Source organism: Macrobrachium rosenbergii, chromosome 6 (assembly GCF_040412425.1).
Source record: "Macrobrachium rosenbergii isolate ZJJX-2024 chromosome 6, ASM4041242v1, whole genome shotgun sequence".
Taxonomy (NCBI): Eukaryota; Metazoa; Arthropoda; class Malacostraca; order Decapoda; family Palaemonidae; genus Macrobrachium; species Macrobrachium rosenbergii.
In genome coordinates this window covers 47,004,012-47,019,170 of record NC_089746.1, presented here as the reverse complement: position 1 = coordinate 47,019,170, position 15,159 = coordinate 47,004,012, and the positions used below count along the sequence as shown (strand labels likewise).

The window sequence follows — 15,159 nt, the reverse complement described above, 5'->3', positions numbered from 1 at the left end:
CCTCTCTCTCTCTCTCTCTCTCTCTCTCTCTCTTGTAGCAATCCCCTTGCTACAAGGCCTGACGTTTCCCCTTTCTCACAGCCTCCCCAGCACCGTCTCTCTCTCTCTCTCTCTCTCTCTCTCTCTCTCTCTTGTAGCAATCCCCTTGCTACAAGGCCTGACGTTTTCCTCTCTCACAGCCTCCCCATCCCACCCCACTTTTTTTCTCTTCTCTTGTACAGCCTCCCCCCTTTCTAACAGCCTCCTCCAGCACCCCTCTCTCCCTCTCTCTCTCTCATGTAACAATCCCCATGATACAAAGCCTGACGTTTTTCTCACAGCCTTCTCTCTCTCTCTCTCTCTCTCTCTCTCTCTCTCTCTCTCTCTCTCTCTCTCTCTCTCTCTCTCTCTCTCGTAGCAATCCCCTTGCTACAAGGCCTGATGTTTCCCCTCTCTCAGTCTTCCCATCCTCTCACAACCTTCTCTCTCTATCTCTCCCTCCCTTTCTCTCTCTCCAATCCCCTTGCTACAAGACATTCTTTCCCCTTCTCACTCCATCCTCTCAATCCTCTCTCTCTATCTCTCCTGTCCCGACATTCTTTCCCCTTTACTCTCGCAATCCTCTCGCTCCTTGGCCTGTCGCTTTCGCCCCACCCCCTAGCTCACCACCCTCCTCTCACAACCTTCCCCTCGCTCCTTGGGCTTGTGTCCTTTCCCCTCGACCTCGCCTAGAAAGAGGGCCCCAACGACTCGCGAGAGTAACAAGTGGCGCTTCGGCTTTCACTGCAGTCGTCCGAGATGTTCTTTTGTCTCTCAGGCAACGATTCCCTCTACCTCGGGTTTCCTCGGGAGTATCCAGCGGGACTCGGGTTAAAAAGGGCATATGATAAAAGACGAAAGATGAAAGGGAATGCGAGAAACGTCGGAGGTGGAGGAGGAGGAGATGAAAGAAAAGATTACCGGGAATGTAATAAAAACCGTAAGAAATATATATATATAAAAGTTGAAGTTGGGGAGATGCACGAAATATATATGATAAAAATTAAATTAACTTCAATGGAATATGGTGAACGATTATGACAAAATAAAAAATAAAGAGATCAAACAGTATGAGATGTGATAAAGGTTATGATAAAATCAAAAAAGAAAATAATATCAATCATAATAAAATGTTTCAAATAATATTACAAAATATCAGCCATTCGAAATTCAACAGTTACAAGAAAAATAAACGATATACAAAAACGGATCACCGTTGGAAAATAAGAGATGAAAGTTACCGGGCACAGTGAAAGACTAACTGCAAAATAAATATAAAAAACGTTTTAAGTCGAAGGAAATGTAATGAAAGACTTGACCCTCCAGCAAGATCAAAGAAAGTGATTCAAAGGAATCAAGACACAGGCCATTATTATTATTATTATTATTATTATTATTATTATTATTATTATTATTATTATTATTATTATTATTATTATTATTATTATTATGCAAAATGAGTGTGCATTCAAACAGAATTATCATAGAAGGTCATTAGCTGACTGAGGAAGCTTCCACAGAACAGAATGCCTGCTTTATTAATATCATCAATTAATTGAAGCTTCATGCATAAAACTCTAGGGCTTTCAACATCCCGTTCCATAACACATGCTTGGTTCACTGCTTGTTCACCAGCTCATTGCCCCAAGCAGGAGAAAAAAAATTCTTTATTCTTCCTTTCTTTGCAAGCATTTAAGAACAATTACTTACGGAGCATGTTAATAACTTTTTTCTTTATACTGAAAAATATTCTTAGGCACGAGATGCGAAACGAACAGCGAGCAGAAAGTGACCGGTACAGCAATTTTTTCATATACACCGACGGAAACGTCATATCATCACCATTAACACCAGTTAATGGCATTGGTAACGATGATGTTGAGAAGCCAAGTTCTAGCAATTGTTGTGCAATTAGAACTTCTAAAGTTCAAGCGAAGATGCATCATATTACTAGCGTAAAACAATTCTCCTTGTATTTTAGTAATTTACCCACATTTTTATCTGCTTATTTATTTATTTGCTAATTTTTTTCCTTGCTACTAACTGATCTCGTCTTGCTGTACATCCTATTAAATTCTGTTACTTCTTTCAAATGAGCACCATATTCTTTGGAAGTGTGCATTTCAAATCAGTGACCCTTGTGGGCTTATTCCATTTGAATAAGGTTTATGTTCTGAATAATAATAATAATAATAATAATAATAATAATAATAATAATAATAATAATAATAATAATAATAATAATAATAGCTTTATCAGTGCACTGCTACTCTTTACGAATCAGTTAAAATTAAATCAAGGTATTAAAAGTAGTTAAGGAAGGCAGTAATGGTTAAACAAGGTGGGGAGGAGCATCTGTGATGATAGAATGAGGCTCAAGGAACAAGAGTAATTTTATTTCCACCCAGGAATCGTTATATTCAAGAAGTCTCAAAACCAAGGTTGTCCGAAAAGTGTCTCTGAACCTCAAAGAGAGAGAGAGAGAGAGAGAGAGAGAGAGAGAGAGAGAGAGAGAGTTTCACCTTAGTGAAGTGAGGAATGCCTCGTCGAGGCTCTCTCTCTCTCTCTCTCTCTCTCTCTCTCTCTCTCTCTCGAGAGAGAGAGAGAGAGAGAGAAAGAGTTTCACCTCAGTGGAGTGAGGAATGCCTCGTCGAGGCTCTCTCTCTCTCTCTCTCTCCTAGCTGCGACCCACAATAGCTGGCTAAAACCTATATAACGCGCTACTTCTTTTTAACTCATTCAAGAAAATAAAAATTCTTCATTTGCCTGAAAACATTTGATAAATCTCAGCCGTAACTGACAGTTGCCTGACTTAGACGTTTTTCGAAACCGCAAATCGACTGGGAGGAATGTAGTGAAAATAGAATAATGCGTGGATAAAGCGACGGTCTGGTATTTCACCTATCGACAAAATACTTACGTACACAAATTTGTACGTGTGCCCATATGTATGTACATGTGTACACGTATGCGCATATATACGTATTTACCAATTGTGCATAACTAACTACATACTCGACAATAACGCTTTCAGGGTCAATGTTATGCCCGAGAAACCTCGTGGAGCTGTTATTGCCATGTAACCCCCGCCCCTATTATGGGCAGTGGGCACAGACCACATTTCATCTGGGCTCTTTGCCTCACCCTGAGGTACCCATGGAATAGTTTTCTTGATTTTTTTAAAACCTTTCCCTTGGATTACATTCTTCCTTATGATTTAATAAATTCAGCGGTGCCCTCGTAGATGGGAGTGCGCGAGGTGTCCTATAGCTTAAAAATGATAAAGCGCTCCCTAATAACTGAATCCCATGAAAGGATTGGAATGCTTCAGGCTCCAGGCTGGGAGAGACAAGAAATCCCCAGCCCTACCCCCGGCCCCGACTCCTTAATCGTCAGCTTTGAACAACATTTGGCTGCCGTTAATAGCCCTTATTCGTCACGCACCTGCCCCTTCTACCTGGCTCTGGAATACTTCGCCAGATCCCCTATTGAACAAAGAATCTCTTCGAATTCCACAACCAAGATCATGTGGCGTTCTAAAAAAATTTATATAGGTCTAGAGAAGCGATCAGGTAAGTGAACTCCTTTTACGGCGTTGGGTTCGTTCTCCGCTGCGGCGTGAGGGTGTTCGCACAGAAGAAAGACGCCTCCTCCTCGAGTCGTTTATGGCCGTTTTACGGTAGGCAGCCCCCTCCGGATGTATGGGTGGCATTCTCGCTCAGATTCGATAAAAGATAGATCTGCGGGAACCTTGAATGTGAGGCGGATGCTATAGCTTAGAATTAAGGAGGGGAAGAACGAAACGTGGCACAAAAGACCAAACTCCCACCATGACGGCCCCAGGATCGGATAAACCAGGGCCTTAGTAATCGGAACTAAGAGGCAAACGTCTATGGGCATGATTACACCCTGAAGATCCAATAATAGGCAAAACTTTTATATATAAAACATACAATATATATCTATATATATATATATATATATATATATATATATATATATATATATATATATATATATATATATATATATATAAATAAAATTCATATAGTAGAAATATGTATACTTATATATGTATGCTGTGTATGTATATACATATAATACATATTTGTGGGTGTGTGTGTGTGGGTGGGTGTGTGTATGAAATTACATATCCGAAGACAGACGACTCTACATAATTCATGAGCACGTCCCTAAGAGAATTAGGCAAAATAAAAAAAATTAGAAAGTTCTAAAATGAAAACGACGTCTTCAACTGTTACAAGATACCACCCCTAAGTCCCCAGAGAGCACTCCAGTCCAAAACCCTGAGGATCTTATTTGTTTTACTAATATATAAACCACAACGCACTGCTATAATTTTGTTTCACATACTGTAAATGCATTCATTAACTTCCAGTCGCCTCAAAATACATTCAAATTCATATCCATCTAAGCATGTATACACATGCGATTCCCAAGTGCAAATGTGAGCGTATGTATACACACACACACGTGCTTTTATGCATGCAAATACAATCTGCGTGCAGATATTCAATTCCAGAACATCCATACGAGTTTGAAACATTTCTTTCAAATATCCGGTATCATTCTCATCTTTGGTGGGAACTGGAATTTGAATAGAAGATTTAAGCCAAAGGCCAAGCTCTGGGACCTATGTGGTCATTCAGCGCCGAAAGGGAAATCGAAAGTAAAAATGTTTGAAAGGTGTAACAGGAGGAAAACCTCTCAGTTTCACTATGAAACAATTGTTAGGAGAGGGTGGTAAGCAAAATGGAAGTAAGATAATATGAACGGAGTCAGAGTAAAAGGAATGAAAGAGGTGGCAGCCAGGAGCCGAAGGGACGCTGCATAGTACCTTAAGTCATGTCTACAGGGCAACGCGTGAGGTGCACTGACGGCACTACTGCGCCCCCACCCCCCCGCCCCGTTCCCCTACGGAGAATCTTTGATGGGGAGACACCATAGCTAAGACACATAGCTAATTCTTCCTTGAGGAATGAGTTACAAACACCCTCCTCAAATGGAAGGCCCTTGAAATCAACTCCTCCTCCTCCTCCTCCCCCTCCTCGTTAACGATCCCGGTGAAAATGCTGACCGAGTACTCTCTCAAAACGATCGCATTCATATTCATTCGGTGCAGGGAGGAGGTGGTCTGTTGCAGCGTCTGCAAGATATCCGCTTCTGTTCTCTCGATCTGTACAACACCTTGTTCGAAACTGTGGTCTGAGCAGCGGCATTTTTCACCCGTTTGATCATCCAGAAAGGTGGTAGGAAGAAGAATCGATACCGGGTGAAAGGGAATATCTGACTGCTGAAGAAAGAGCAAACACCCGGAGAAAAGTAACGAAAAACTAATGGTAGTCCTGACACGCTTAATCCAGCAGAAGAAAAGAGTAAGAGGAGTAAGGGGAGGAGAATAAGAAGGAGGAAGTGGTGGAGATGGAGGGGGAGGAGGAGGAGGAGGAAGATACACTGGTTAATAATTCGAGATAATCATGGAATATCTGATGGGTAAGGAAATCGTAAGACTTCTGGAGAGAACGAATAACGAGAGAGAGAGAGAGAGAGAGAGAGAGAGAGAGAGAGAGAGAGAGAGAGAGAGAGAGAGAGAGAGAGACTCGTCGCAAAAAAAAGTCTCCTCCGGTACCCATCCCCTCAAGGTCGGCAGCTTCAGTTCTTGGCACAGAATCTCTCGAGAGAACTCTCCACAGACGGATGGCTGACTCTGCATAAGTAGAAAGAGGGAGAGGAGGAGAGAGAAAGGGAGTGGAAGGAAAAAAGAAAGGAAAAAAAAGCAAGTTAAGAGGGAATCCCTCCTGCACAACGTAATCCCTTTTGCAGGTGTCGCAACACACGTACAAAGGCAGCCGTGCAAAGTCTGTTCACAACGGGCTGCATGACAAATGATGGTCATTTACTTGGCGTGAGATATCCCCGTGCGCGCGCAGATGCATACATGCAACCTTGCTTGCTTGCAAAGTATCTATACAAGGCTATGATGAAAAGAAATATGCATTTCTCCTGATGTCCGATTTATTACGTATGCATTTTTCATGATGTCCTATTTACTATGCATGCTTTTTTCATTATGTCCAACTTGCTATGTATGCATTTCTCCCGATGTCCCGTTTACTATGTATGCATTTTTCCTGACGTTCTTTTTCTATGTATGCATTTTTCCTGGTGTTCGATTTACTATGTATGAATTTTTCCTGACGTCCAGTTTACTATGTATGCATTTTTCCTGATGTCCCATTCACTATGTATACATTTTTCCTGATGTTCGATTTACTATGTAGGCATTTTTCCTGATGTCCCATTTACTATGTATGCACTTTTCCTGAAGTCTCATTTACTATGTGTGCATTTTTCCTTATGTCCCTTTTACTATGTACAGTGTGCATTTTTCCTGATGTCCCATTTACTATGTATGCAATTTTCCTGATGTTCCATTTACTGTGTATGCTTTTTTTTCATGATGTCCCATTTACTATGTATGCAATTTTCCTGATGCTCCATTTACTGTGTATGCTTTTTCCATGATGTCCCATTTACTATGCATGCATTTTTCCCGATGTTCGATTTACTGTGTAGGCATTTTTCCTGATGTTTCATTTACTACGTACACATTTTTCCTGATGTCCGATTTACTATGTATGCATTTTTACTGATGTCCGATTTCCTTTGTATACATTTTTCCCGATGTCCGATTTACTATGTATGCATTTTTCCTGATGTCCTATTTACTATGTATGCATTTTTCGCCATGTCCCATTTACTATGCATGCATTTTTCCTCAAGTCCCATTTACTATGTACGCATTTTTCCTGACCTCCCACTTACTATGTATGCACTTTTCCTGATGTCCCATTCACTATGTATGCATTTTTCACGATCCCCCATTTACTATGTATTTATTTTTCCTGGTGTCCCATTTACTATGTATGCATTTTTCATGATGTCCCATTTATTATGTATTAATTTTTCCTGATGTCCCATTTAGTATGTATGCATTTTTCCCGATGTCCAATTTACTATGTATGCACTTTTCCTGATGTCCCATTCACTATGTATTCATTTTTCCTGGTGTCCCATTTACTATGTATGAATTTTCAATGATGTCCCATTTACTATGTATGCATTTTTTCCGAAGTCCGATTTCCTACGTAGTCAATTGGTCTTTTTGCTATGTATGCATTTTTCCCGATGTCCTTTCCACTATGAAAACATTTTTCCTGATGTCCGATTTACTAAGTATGCACGAGTGTAAAATAGCGTGCAATAAGCGCGTGCAAGCAAATGAGCCTGAACTAGTCAACCCAAATCCAAAACACATTTTTTTGAGAGGCAATAATCGATATGACGTGAAGAGAGCAAATCAGTTCCCTTCCTTGAGAGGCGCTGATTTTACGTATGCGCTAGAACTTCAACAATGCCAGAATTATACCCAACACATAACAGTAACTAAAGATATACGCAACCTTTCAAAAGACGATAAAAAAATGGAATAACGAGCGAAAGTAGAGGAGAAAGGCGTCTTAGAAGAAACAGCTCTCAAGGCTTGACAAGCAATTCATCTGCAAAATAATCGCAGCGAACAATGCTGGCCTTGTAAGTCTTCTGGGCGACGAAAAACAGAAGCCAGCCCTCGGATAAACAAACTCGAAGCAGTCTGATTTCACGTTGCCATCCAAATGAGGATACGCTACTTGTTTCTAAGTGAGTCCGTATCGAGGTTTTCTATCTATCTATTTAGCTATCTAAATATGTACATATGTGTGTGTGTGTGTGTGTGTGTGTGTGTGTGTGTGTGTGTGGGAAAGTATACGTGTGTGCGTAACACTTTAGGTCTGACATCCCAACATACATATTTAGAAGCGTATGGATGGATGATACCTTCTGGAGTCAACCGTTCTATGGGAAGACCAGCTGGATAAAATTACACACACACACAAAATGTATACATGTATATATACATATATATATATATATATATATATATATATATATATATATATATATATATATATATATATATATATATATATATATATATATATATATATATATATATATATAGAGAGAGAGAGAGAGAGAGAGAGAGAGAGAGAGAGAGAGAGAAATTCCTCTCTCTCACAATACATGTACCTCAAATACGCAAGAGAGTTTATTTCGGCAACACGCGCTCGATATCAGAAATCCATCTCGTTATTTCATGGTACAAGAAATCTCTTTTGGGCGAATTCCATGTTAAAAGAAGAGTAAAAAAAAAAACCGTTTTTAGATGAATTCCGTGGAAGTACGGAAGAAGAGAGGGAAAACCCCGCTTTAAAAACTGAGTAAACAATTCCGAAATCTGCTTACAGGATTAGGGCGCTAGAATGGGATGGTGGGTGTGGTGGCGGGCCGGGCAGGGAGTGGGGAGGGAGGAGAAGGGCGGGGGTGGATCTCCCTTTTTTGGCAAATCCATCCTCGTCACTCAAGTCCGATACATGATTTCAGTCAGATGCCAGATGAACTGATTGCCTGTTTTTTTTTTTTTTTTTTTTTTTTTTTTACGGGGGAGAAAAATGCGTCATTTTCCAATGCGAAATCGTCAGAGCGTGATAATATTCTCACTCACTGATTGGATAAATTCACGTTTTCAATATTCCCGATCGGGTAAACGGCATTTACATGCGATGTCATAACAGGAAAATGCTCCCCCTTACAATATATGTTCGTAGCAGAATTTTTTCGTATATAAATATTTGCATTTCATTTTTTTATCCCGTGTCTTCAAACAAAATGCCTGCGTTGGGTATCTGACATAGGAATTGAATTACTTTTTATCTAGAAAATTATGGATTTTCTAAGGCAATTTTCTAAAAAAAAAAATGCTAATTGTAGTCCTGAATAATTTCGTTAGATTCTCTAGCACTTCTTATTTAAAACTTGTGTATATGCAGCATTTAAACAATAAAATCATTCAAAATATCCTGTTTCTTAATGCCATTACTTTTATCATTTGTCAGAAACATCCGACTTGTGACTTTGCTTTGAGAGATTAATCACTACTATTTACTTATTTAGCAACCTTATCCCTGCTGTATCACGCCTGGGCTGCTTATAGACATTAGGTTGCCTAACCCAGAGACCGTTAAAAAATTGAATTTCTTCAACAAAAGGACATAAAACGAAAAAATATTTTTTCTATTTCACAGCAACCGCTTGGAAAAAATTAAGTTTCCACGCAACTGGACATAGGGAAATTTAAGATTGTTTTTTGTTTATGTAAAATGTTGCCGCCAGCAATTTTTCATGCCCCACGCCCTCAGGGATTTCCAGTGGACATGCCAATATCCTGGGCTACTGAAGGCCATAAATTCATCTGGTGTCCCGTTAGAATTAAGTTCCACCCCTATTTACTAACTTACTTTAACAAGATACTTTGTATAATAATAGTAAATATTTATCCATACAATAAGCAAGCGTCACAATATATATATATATATATATATATATATATATATATATATATATATATATATATATATATATATATATATATATATATATATATATATATATATATATTATATATATATATATATATATATACTACTGCTTGAGGTATTGTAAGAAATTCATTGCAATTTCCATTTTCCTCTTACTTTTTCTTTTTCATACGATGGTAATCTATTTTGCGGAAGGCTGGCAGGAAATTCATGTTTATGAATAATAGCGATAAGATTAAAAATTTTATTGCAAGCGATATAACGAGACGTTAGAATCATTTATAATAGAATTCGAATATAATAAATAGACTTTAGAATAATTGTAATAATGATGGAATTCGTGCGGACAGGAACAGCAGCTGGAGGTGTGAGCAACCGAGCCATTTCGCCTGAAGGAGACAGCTGACGGCAGAGGGACAAGCCAGCATCGGCATACACGAGCGACTGATTCACTGACTAACTAACTTGACAGTCACTGACTGCACTGGCTAAATGACTGACTGACTGACTGACTGAATTGACAATCACTGACTGACTGACTTGGCAGTCACTGACTGACTGACTGACTGACTGACTGACATGACAGTCACTGACTGTACTGACTGACTTGACAGTCACTGATTGTACTGACTGACTGACTGACTTAACTTCCACTGACTGACTGACTGACTGGCTTGAGAGTCACTAACTGACTGGTTTGACAGTCACTGACTGACTGACTTGACAGTCACTGACTAACTAACTGACTGACTTGACAGTCACTGACTGACTGACTGACTGACTTGACAGTCACTGACTGTACTGACTAACTTGACAGTCACTGACTGTACTGGCTAACTGACTGACTGACTTGACAGTCACTGACTGTACTGACTGACTTGACAGTCACTGATTGTACTGACTGACTGACAGACTGATTGGCTTGACAGTCACTGACTGACTGGCTTGACAGTCTCTGAGTGACTGACTTGACAGTCTCTGAGTGACTGACTTGACAGTCACTGACTATACTGACCGACTGATTTGACAATCACTGACTGTACTGACTAAGTGCCTTACTGACTTGACAGTCACTGACCGTACTGACTGACTGACTTGACAGTTACTGACTGACTGACTGACGCCCGGGAGAAGGCCGCCCCAGCAGTAGTAACGCTTGCCGACTTCGCCACTAACAGAAGCTAAAAGCGGCGGAATGATAATGACCGCCAAGGCGATCAATGGTCCACAGTACTTACTGCTGCTGCCACTGCTGTTGTAGCTGTTCCTGCTGTTGAATGCTTTCTACTCCTGGTTTTTCTTCTACTTTTTTTTCTTCTTCGTCTGCAATCAATGAAAAATCTTCCAGACGAGCGGAGGAACGCGCAGCTTTCGTCAAAACAGCAAGATCGATGTCTTGTGACCTTAAGCCCGCAATTAGCAACGTTTCTGTATCGAGATTCCGATGAATAAACGAAAACTGAACAATAAGCCGTTTCATACATAAATTATCTCCCTGCAGCGCAAAGTTGCGACTGTTCATTTATGTCTTTTTTAAATCAGGGGCCAAGTTAGTTTTACCTGCTTTTATGGAGGTCTGGCAAAACGAAAACTTCAAGGCACAACCGAATCCCAAAATGATTAAAAGTATACTTCCGGTGGGTAATTGAATTCTGTGCAGAGGTCCGTACAGGGGGCAAATTGTTTCATGAACTTTTAAGAGAGAGAGAGAGAGAGAGAGAGAGAGAGAGAGAGAGAGAGAGAGAGAGAGAGAGAGAGAGAGAGACGCTAACACGATATCGCGAGTGACAACTGACACGCGAAATGTTTAGGTACAACATTTTCACATTCACAGAAGTCGTTTCCCAGATGGCTTGGCATAAGGCCTCACTACGTTATTATGAAAGCACTCAATGTCTATGCAATGGCAAGCACAGAAGACGAACATATGCAAGTTCATTCATTTGACAACCTGCATAAGTCCACAATGAATGTGAAATAACCTATTCATCAACTCGAAAGCACAGCTACAGTGATTGAGGAATGATTCATGCATGAAAGACATTATTCAGAACTATATAAAACATTCTGAACACCGTAAATCTTAAGGGTTTTCTAAACAGAGCTGCTTTAATAGATTTGAATGCCACGTAATCTGGCCAATGACCCTTAACTTCTATATTCAGTAGCAGTAAAGATAACAAAGGAATGAATCTCTCACGAATTAAACAGAAAAAACGTCACAAATATAAATATCACCTTGAAACAAAACCTTTGTAAAGAAAGCCAAATCTCTCTCTCTCTCTCTCTCTCTCTCTCTCTCTCTCTCTCTCTCTCTCTCTCTCTCTACAATAGAAAATATCATTGAATATATCCCTTCCGTTTACAAGGAAAGACGAAAGCATTTTATGAAACTAAATATCCGCAGAGATAGAACATAGAAAAACGGTCTCTCATTTACCGATGAACAAGAAAAAATATAAGAAAATATTAAAGATCAAAATCATGGCCTGACTTTGGTTCAAGCGAGGCATTGACTCTCAGAACTACTCCTGGGGTCGGTCAACTCCCCCTCAGAGTTACAACACAGCATGCACCATATAGCGTAAAGTTATCGATCCTGAGCGCGCATGCGCGATTAGGTGCATGCGCATGTGACCATCATACTCTCACTAGTTACGGCACGTTGGTCCATTGTGAGATTATGTCCATAAAGTTCAGAGAATTCTAAGTGTCACAGCAAGAGGGCTGACTCCAACTGGCCAACTGTAGACAGGAGTAATTTCATTTTCATTCGTATGACTCAGCATTGGGATTTTCCACTGTGAAATTCGTTAACTTTTTCTTTTACGTGTATGTGAATGACGTATGACCTTCATCCCGAATTAGGATAGTTTTATGACAGGAAACATTCTTGTTAATGCTTGTGTGCAAATTCAGATTTAATAGTCCAGCGCCACTCACTCACATGAGTGGAAACTGCGCAGTCTTTAGACTGTAAAACAAGGGTCTTGCTGTAAAATTAATGAACAGTGGGTGCCAGCGGACTTTCGATTTGACTGTGCATCTCTATCTGAGTTCATATGATTCAGATAAAATTTAATGTATGTATAATCCATAAGAGCGAGAAAACATTCTTCCTGATATAGGTATGTATGTATGTACCGGTATGTATGTATGTATATATGTATGTGACAGTCTAGCGTGGGAATGCTCACGCACATACATAACTGAGCAAAATATAGTAGGAAGGCTTTCTAAATATGTTTTATAAAATATTCAAACAAATACATCACAAACTTTTACCCTCAATGAACCCAACACAATCAGGACGACGATATCAGGTCATCACAATCGGACCCCATGTAAGGCTTTCATTGGGTTTGATCTTTACTTATAATTTCAAGAATAATTGTAAAATATCACGTTGATCTCGATGTGACAAAATGCGTTGCTTTCGGTGTTCAAGAGTGTCATTATCTGGATAAGTACACAGGAGTTTGTTATCATTTAAGAATAGAATAGAATATAGAATTTAAGTCAAAGGCCAAGCGGTGGACCTAAGAGGCCATTCAGCGCTGAAACGAAAATTGAGAGTAGAAAGGTTTGAAAAGTTAACAGGAGGGAAACCTCGCAGTTGCACTATGAACAATTGTTGGGAGAGGGTGGACAGCAAGATGGAAGAAAGAGAATATGAACGAAGGTACAGTAAAAAGGAATGAAAGAGGTTGAAGTGAGGTGCACTGACGGCAATACCTGCCCCCACCCCCGCCCACGGAGGTTTTTCACTTAAGGCCATGGTGTGGAAGACGAAATGTTATGGGATGTTCTAATTGTCAAAAAAGAAAGGTCACGAGATTTATGGGTAAATACACGAATAATTAAATCATTAAACAAATCCATTATAAATCATAAATAAATCTTTCTGTCATCAAGTGTTTTCGAAATTTGGGTAGAGAGTGCCATGAATGATAAAAACTGCGCCATGAATAATTCAAGTATCTGAATGGCACCTAAACCAGCATTCGATTTTAGGTCAAACTCAAGAGTGGAAGAGCTCATTAGCGGCCACATTACCACCAACTTTTCATTTTTATATTATTATTATTATTATTATTATTATTATTATTATTATTATTATTATTATCGCTCACACACTCCGTGCGCTTTAACAGAGCAAGTCAAAATGACTCGAAAATTGCCTGGCAAGTTTATGCAGGTCAAAATGCCCATTATGTTGAAAACATGGACGAAGAACAAAGAAAAACCAACAATGTAAAGACGAAATTATACAATTAATTACAAATATCAAAGAACCTCGAGTTGATTAATCAGTCTTATTGATATTTGAAACGAAGCAGCGTCGATTGGTTGATTAATTGATTTGTTTAGGTAATCTGACGTCGAAACGATTATGTTCATCGGCACTGAACGAAAGAAACTTTACAAATAAGTTAACTTTCGGTGAAAACATTAAGCTCATTTATTACATATATACACCAACGAATATTACCGACCTGGTCTATTTTCCAGGTATAGTTTAGTCTGCAAAAACCATCTGAATATATTTTTCCCTGGAAAGTCTACATGGTCTGGACATCGAAGATCACATGACTGGATTGTTAGGTCCCAATTCGTTGATTAAACACTGTGGTCTTTCTGGCGTCACAATGCTATATCGCTTACCAGGATGCAATGGGATAAGTCCGGGCGGTAATGGGTCACAGTAACGTCCTACATCCCACAAATATATTGTCCGTTATCTGTGACTTGATTTAACGCATACGGAAAGCCTCACTGAAGCAGGAGTTTCAAAGCCATCGATGACAGTCGATTTATGTACAGCCTTCCATATGCCTGAACTAGCCCTTGCCCCTAGGCGCCCCGTAAGGAAGGTAATTTATTGGTTAAGGGATATTGGAGGGCACCTATGTTGACCTCTGAACTCACCAAATATTACATAGTAGTATTTTTCTTTAAAGTGATTTATGTTTACTGACATTTCCATTAGACTTTTTCAAGAATGAGGAAGAACAAACAAACCGATACTGAACTGGAAGTAGAAGAGAGAGTACAATTAATGAATAACACTAATAAAAATGCATTATTCTACGGCGTTTTAAATTCAAACATTTCAACTCAAACAATAATATATATATATATATATATATATATATATATATATATATATATATATATATATATATATATATATAAACAAAATATATTTTTCCTAGAATATCTGAGCGTCTATATTTGGCCAACGATACGACGTAACCCAGCAAGCCTTCATCACGGAACAAAAGAGAAAAAAAGAGAAATTCCGAGGATAATCCTGAATTATAAATAAAAAAATAAATAAATAAAAATCTAGTCTTGAGAATTTTACATTTCTTTACTCAAGACTATTTTGACAGGCCAAACATACGAGCCCCGTCCCCATTACCCCTTCCAATCAATTTCCTCCTTTTTATATCTTTTTATTTTTTTACCTTTTCCATTCCGTGAGAGCCACGAAATTTGCAATGCTGCATGAGGTACGTTGCATGACCGTTATTCTTCATGGATACTTCGCGGAACAATAAACGTCACGGGGATACATGCGATCGACAATACGGGACACCACCATCTGATCGAACGTCCCTTCGACAAAAGGAAATTG

The 15,159-nt window shown here is 39.2% G+C and overlaps 1 protein-coding gene across 4 annotated transcripts in view; it reads right to left on the bottom strand.

Annotated features, from left to right (window-relative positions):
* Nrx-1 (Neurexin 1) overlaps positions 1-15,159 on the bottom strand; it is a 479,218-nt gene that overhangs the window by 462,370 nt on the left and 1,689 nt on the right. The gene's annotated exons all lie outside the window — the stretch shown is intronic.